This window comes from Saccoglossus kowalevskii, unplaced genomic scaffold (genome assembly GCF_978046115.1).
Source record: "Saccoglossus kowalevskii unplaced genomic scaffold, keSacKowa6.1 SCAFFOLD_24, whole genome shotgun sequence".
NCBI lineage: Eukaryota > Metazoa > Hemichordata > Enteropneusta > Harrimaniidae > Saccoglossus > Saccoglossus kowalevskii.
The window spans coordinates 2,463,068-2,470,084 of record NW_028188618.1 but is presented as its reverse complement, the minus strand read 5'-3'; the positions used below and the strand labels follow the sequence as shown (position 1 = coordinate 2,470,084).

The 7,017-nt window shown below is 39.4% G+C and overlaps 1 long non-coding RNA gene across 1 annotated transcript; it reads left to right on the top strand.

Moving 5' to 3' along the window:
- The first annotated feature begins 1,826 nt into the window (after window positions 1-1,826).
- On the top strand, window positions 1,827-2,824 carry LOC146726312 (uncharacterized). Its single transcript, XR_014928631.1, has 2 exons — window positions 1,827-2,156; window positions 2,646-2,824. It is a non-coding gene; the product is annotated as an uncharacterized LOC146726312 (long non-coding RNA).
- Window positions 2,825-7,017: the final 4,193 nt, after the last annotated feature.

Genomic DNA, 7,017 nt, shown 5'->3' with positions numbered 1-7,017 from the left:
GCCACTGCTTTTCAGTAGTTTGCCACTACTTTTCAGCACTTTGCCACAATTTTTCAGTACTTTGCCACACTTTTCAGTGCTTTGCCACTACTTTGCCACAACTTGTCAGTACTTTGCCACACTTTTCAGCACTTTGCCACTACGTTTCAGTACTTTGCCACTACTTTTCAGCACTTTTGCCACAACTTTTCTGTACTTTGCCACTACTTTTCAGCACTTTGCCACAACTTTTCAGTACTTTGCCACATTTTTCAGTACTTTGCCACTACTTTTTCAGCACTTTGCCACATTTTTCAGTACTTTGCCACACTTTTCAGTGCTTTGCCACTACTTTGCCACAAATTGTCAGTACTTTGCTACTGCTTTTCAGTACTTTGCCACACTTTTCACTACTTTTCCACTACTTTTCAGCACTTTGCCACACTTTTCAGTACTTTGCCACTACTTTTCAGCACTTTGCCACAACTTTTTAGTACTTTGCCACACTTTTCAGTACTTTGCCTCGACTTTGCCACAACTTTTCAGTACTTTGCCACACTTTTCAGCAATTTGCCACTGCTTTTCAGTAGTTTGCCACCACTTTTCAGCACTTTGCCTCAACTTTTCAGTACTTTGCCACAATTTTCAGTGCTTTGCCACTACTTTGCCACAACTTGTCAGTACTTTGCCATACTCTTTAGTACTTTGCCACGACTTTGCCACAACTTTTCAGTACTTTGCCTCACATTTCAGTGCTTTGCCACTACTTTGCAACAACTTTTCTGTACTTTGACACACTTCTCAGTACTTTGCCACTACTTTTCAGCACTTTGCCACAACTTTTCAGTACTTTGGCACACTTTTCAGTGCTTTGCCACCACTTTGCCACAACTTTTCAGTACTTTACCACACTTTTGAGCACTTTGCTACTGCTTTTCAGTAGTTTGCCACTACTTTTCAGCACTTTGCCACAATTTTTCAGTACTTTGCCACACTTTTCAGTGTTTTGCCACTACTTTGCCACACTTTTCAGCACTTTGCCACTACGTTTCAGTACTTTGCTATACTTTTCAGTACTTTGCCACACTTTTCAGTACTTTGCCACACTTTTCAGCAATTTGCCACTACTTTGCCACACTTTTCAGCACTTTACCACTCCTTTAAAATAGTTTGCCACTACTTTTCAGGACTTTGCCACAACTTTTCATTACTTAGCCACAGTACTTTGCCACTACTTTTCAGCACTTTGCCACAATTTTTCAGTACTTTGCCACACTTTTCAGTGCTTTGCCACTACTTTGCCACAAATTGTCAGTACTTTGCCACACTTTTCAGCACTTTGCCACTACGTTTCAGTACTTTGCCACTACTTTTCAGCACTTTGCCACAACTTTTCTGTACTTTGCCACTACTTTTCAGCACTTTGCCACAACTTTTCAGTACATTGCCACATTTTTCAGTACTTTGCCACAACTTTTTAGTACTGTGCCACACTTTTCTTCACTTTGCCACTACTTTTCAGTACTTTGCCACTACTTTTCAGCACTTTGCCACAACTTTTCAGTACTTTGCCACATTTTTCAGTACTTTGCCACTACTTTTCAGCACTTTGCCACAACTTTTCAGTACTTTGCCACAACTTTTCAGTACTTTGCCACATTTTTCAGTACTTTGCCACAACTTTTCAGTACTGTGCCACACTTTTCTTCACTTTGCCCCTACTTTTCAGTACTTTGCCACTACTTTTCAGCACTTTGCCACAACTTTTCAGTACTTTGCCACATTTTTCAGTACTTTGCCACTACTTTTCAGCACTTTGCCACAACTTTTCAGTACTTTGCCCAATCTGATTAAAATCTGATGTAGTGTACGGGCTTTAATTATTTTAGCTATGAAGTTATTTTAATTTTATTTTTCATTACTTTTGTTATTAATGCCCTTTTATTTTATTATTTTACTTTGATTTTTTTTAAAATTCCGCCCTACCTACATCTGAGCCGATGCCTATGTAACGAGATTTCAACGAGACCCACTATCGACGATTTTAGTCAACGAATCACAGACCTCCTTCTATAGCGCACATGATGACGTCACCGGGCAGAGTCAGGTAGCAAACAGACTCAAATAAAATGGTGGATTATACCGACGTTAGCGACCGAGAATGACACGGCTTTTCGGTAAGTTTATCATTGTAAAATGCAACGAAAGTCATTTTTATGTTAATATTGTGGCTCGAATGGTTCGACTTTAGATCGTTATTTTGCATAGTTATTCTGGGAGTGAAGATTTTGTTTCCACCGGTTCGACCGAACACCGGTGTCTTTTTCCAGTCGCCTGCCCTGGAGACGGGTGATGTTTTGTTGACGATCGGGCCAAAATCGTCCACGGTATTGAAGCCGTAGCTGTAAATATTCATCAAATTGTATCAATGTTTTGTACATTATACAATAACTCTTTATTAAAGTAATTGAGCTGATTTGGACTGGAATAAAATATTTTTTTATTTGGAACACATCGCAATTGATCAGGAAATATTATTTTGCTCCACTTGTCTGCGTCGATGCCGTGGGCCGTTATACAATTTAAAATCAGTTTGCATTGTTTTCTATAGCTGTTTACAGTGTTCTAATCATTACGATTTACTTATTTTTTTGCTTCCATTCTAGATAATTATGCTCAGTGATGTAAAATTGAAGCGATGACTGAATGAACGAACCTTGGCTGGCGAAGATGTATCTGGAAGTGTACACATTTGTTGGAAGTGAAAAAAATATTCAATGTAATGACAACAATTGTAAAATGCTGTGGAATTTCTTTTGCAAATAAAAATATACTAGCAATTTTCTATTAATGGTTCATTCAAGTGGGCAAAATATAATGTACAGAAAGATTGCCTGTATACACTGAAAAATAAGCAACCGACAGCCTGTATAAAAGGGGGTCTGTGATTGGCTGTTACTTACGCGAGATTTGAACGGGACTTACATAGGCGTCGGATCAGATGTAGGTAGGGCGGAATTAAAAAAAATCACAAAATCAAAATCAAAGTAAAATAATAAAATAAAAGGGCATTAATAACAAATATAATAAAAAATAAAATTAAAATAAGTTTATAGCCAAAATAATTAAAGCCCGTACACTACATCAGATTTTAATCAGATTGTACTTTGCCATACCTTTCAGTACTTTGCCACGACTTTGCTACAACTTGTCAGTACTATGCCACACTTTTCAGCACTTTGCCACTACTTTTCAGTACTTTGCCACTACTTTTCAGCACTTTGCCACACTTTTCAGTGCTTTGCAACTACTTTGCCACAACTTTTCATTACTTTGCCACACTTTTCAGCACTTTACCACTGCTTTTCAGTAGTTTGCCACTACTTTTCAGCACTTTACCACAACTTTTCAGTACTTTGCCACACTTTTCAGTTCTTTGCTACTGCATTTCAGTACTTTGCCACACTTTTCACTACATTGCCACTACTTTTCAGCACTTTGCCACACTTTTCAGTACTTTGCCACTACTTTTCAGCACTTTGCCACAACTTTTCTGTACTTTGCCACACTTTTCATTACTTTGCCACGACTTTGCCACAACTTTTCAGTACTTTGCCACACATTCCAGTGCTTTGCCACTACTTTGCAACAACTTTTCAGTACTTTGCCACACTTTTCAGCACTTTGCCACAACTTTTTAGTACTTTGCCACACTTTTCATTACTTTGCCACGACTTTGCCACAACTTTTCAGTACTTTGCCACACATTCCAGTGCTTTGCCACTACTTTGCAACAACTTTTCAGTACTTTGCCACACTTTTCAGCACTTTGCCACAACTTTTCAGTACTTTGCCACATTTTTCAGTACTTTGCCACTACTTTTCAGCACTTTGCCACAACTTTTCAGTACTTTGCCATACTTTTCAGTACTTTGCCACGACTTTGCTACAACTTGTCAGTACTATGCCACTCTTTTCAGCACTTTGCCACTACTTTTCAGTACTTTGCCACTACTTTTCAGCACTTTGCCACACTTTTCAGTGCTTTGCCACTACTTTGCCACAACTTTTCATTACTTTGCCACACTTTTCAGCACTTTACCACTGCTTTTCAGAAGTTTGCCACTACTTTTCAGCACTTTACCACAACTTTTCAGTACTTTGCCACACTTTTCAGTATTTTGCTACTGCTTTTCAGTACTTTGCCACACTTTTCACTACTTTGCCACTACTTTTCAGCACTTTGTCACACTTTTCAGTACTTTGCCACTACTTTTCAGCACTTTGCCACAACTTTTCTGTACTTTGCCACACTTTTCATTACTTTGCCACAACTTTTCAGTACTTTGCCACACATTCCAGTGCTTTGCCACATATTTGCAACAACTTTTCAGTACTTTGCCACACTTTTCAGCACTTTGCCACAACTTTTTAGTACTTTGCCACACTTTTCAGTACTTTGCCACGACTTTGCCACAACTTTTCAGTACTTTGCCACACATTTCAGTGCTTTGCCACTACTTTGCAACAACTTTTCTGTACTTTGACACACTTCTCAGCACATTACCACTGCTTTTCAGTAGTTTGCCACTACTTTTCAGCACTTTACCACAACTTTTCAGTACTTTGCCACACTTTTCAGTGCTTTGCCACTACTTTGCCACAACTTGTCAGTACTTGCTACACTTTTTAGCACTTTGCCACTACGTTTCAGTACTTTGCAACTACTTTTCAGCACATTGCCACAACTTTTCAGTACTTTGCCACGCTTTTCAGTACTTTGCTACTGCTTTTCAGTACTTTGCCACACTTTTCACTACTTTTCCACTACTTTTCAGCACTTTGCCACACTTTTCAGTACTTTGCCACTACTTTTCAGCACTTTGCCACAACTTTTTAGTACTTTGCCACACTTTTCAATACTTTGCCACGACTTTGCCACAACTTTTCAGTACTTTGCCACATTTTTCAGCAATTTGCCACTGCTTTTCAGTAGTTTGCCACCTCTTTTCAGCACTTTGCCTCAACTTTTCAGTACTTTGCCACACTTTTCAGTGCTTTGCCACTACTTTGCCACAACTTGACAGTACTTTGCCATACTTTTCAGTTCTTTGCCACTGCTTTTCAGTACTTTGCCACTACTTTTCAGCACATTGCCACAACTTTTCTGTACTTTTGACACACTTCTCAGTACTTTGCCACTACTTTTCAGCACTTTGCCACAACTTTTCAGCACTTTGCCACACTTTTCAGTGCTTTGCCACCACTTTGCCACAACTTTTCAGTACTTTGCCACACTTTTGAGCACTTTGCCACTGCTTTTCAGTAGTTTGCCACTACTTTTCAGCACTTTGCCACAATTTTTCAGTACTTTGCCACACTTTTCAGTGCTTTGCCACTACTTTGCCACAACTTGTCAGTACTTTGCCATACTTTTCAGTTCTTTGCCACTGCTTTTCAGTACTTTGCCACTACTTTTCAGCACATTGCCACAACTTTTCTGTACTTTTGACACACTTCTCAGTACTTTGCCACTACTTTTCAGCACTTTGCCACAACTTTTCAGTACTTTGCCACACTTTTCAGTGCTTTGCCACCACTTTGCCACAACTTTTCAGTACTTTGCCACACTTTTGAGCACTTTGCCACTGCTTTTCAGTAGTTTGCCACTACTTTTCAGCACTTTGCCACAATTTTTCAGTACTTTGCCACACTTTTCAGTGCTTTGCCACTACTTTGCCACAACTTGTCAGTACTTTGCCACACTTTTCAGCACTTTGCCATTACGCTTCAGTACTTTGCCACAACTTTTCAGTACTGTGCCACACTTTTCTTCACTTTGCCACAACTTTTCAGTACTTTGCCACACTTTTCAGTACTTTGCTACTGCTTTTCAGTACTTTGCTTCACTTTTCACTACTTTGCCACTACTTTTCAGCACTTTGCCACACTTTTCAGTACTTTGCCACTACTTTTCAGCACTTTGCCACAACTTTTCTGTACTTTGCCACACTTTTCATTACTTTGCCACGACTTTGCCACAACTTTTCAGTACTTTGCCACACATTCCAGTGCTTTGCCACTAATTTGCAACAACTTTTCAGTACTTTGCCACACTTTTCAGCACTTTGCCACAACTTTTTGTACTTTGCCGCACTTTTCAGTACTTTGCCACGACTTTGCCACAACTTTTCAGTACTTTGCCACACATTTCAGTGCTTTGCCACTACTTTGCAACAACTTTTCTGTACTTTGACACACTTCTCAGTACTTTGCAACTACTTTTCAGCACTTTGCCACACTTTTCAGCACTTTACCACTACTTTTCAGAAGTTTGCCAATACTTTTCAGCACTTTACCACAACTTTTCAGTACTTTGCCACACTTTTCAGTACTTTGCTACTGCTTTTCAGTACTTTGCCACACTTTTCACTACTTTGCCACTACTTTTCAGCACTTTGCCACACTTTTCAGTACTTTGCCACTACTTTTCAGCACTTTGCCACAACTTTTCTGTACTTTGCCACACTTTTCATTACTTTGCCACGACTTTGCCACAACTTTTCAGTACTTTGCCACACATTCCAGTGCTTTGCCACTAATTTGCAACAACTTTTCAGTACTTTGCCACACTTTTCAGCACTTTGCCACAACTTTTTATTACTTTGCCACACTTTTCAGTACTTTGCCACGACTTTGCCACAACTTTTCAGTACTTTGCCACACATTTCAGTGTTTTGCCATTACTTTGCAACAACTTTTCTGTACTTTGACACACTTCTCAGTACTTTGCCACTACTTTTCAGCACTTTGCCACAACTTTTCAGTACTTTGCCACACTTTTCAGTGCTTTGCCACCACTTTGCCACAACTTTTCAGTACTTTGCCACACTTTTGAGCACTTTGCCACTGCTTTTCAGTAGTTTGCCACTACTTTTCAGCACTTTGCCACAATTTTTCAGTGCTTTGCCACTACTTTGCCACAACTTGTCAGTACTTTGCCACACTTTTCAGCACTTTGCCACTACTTTTCAGCAC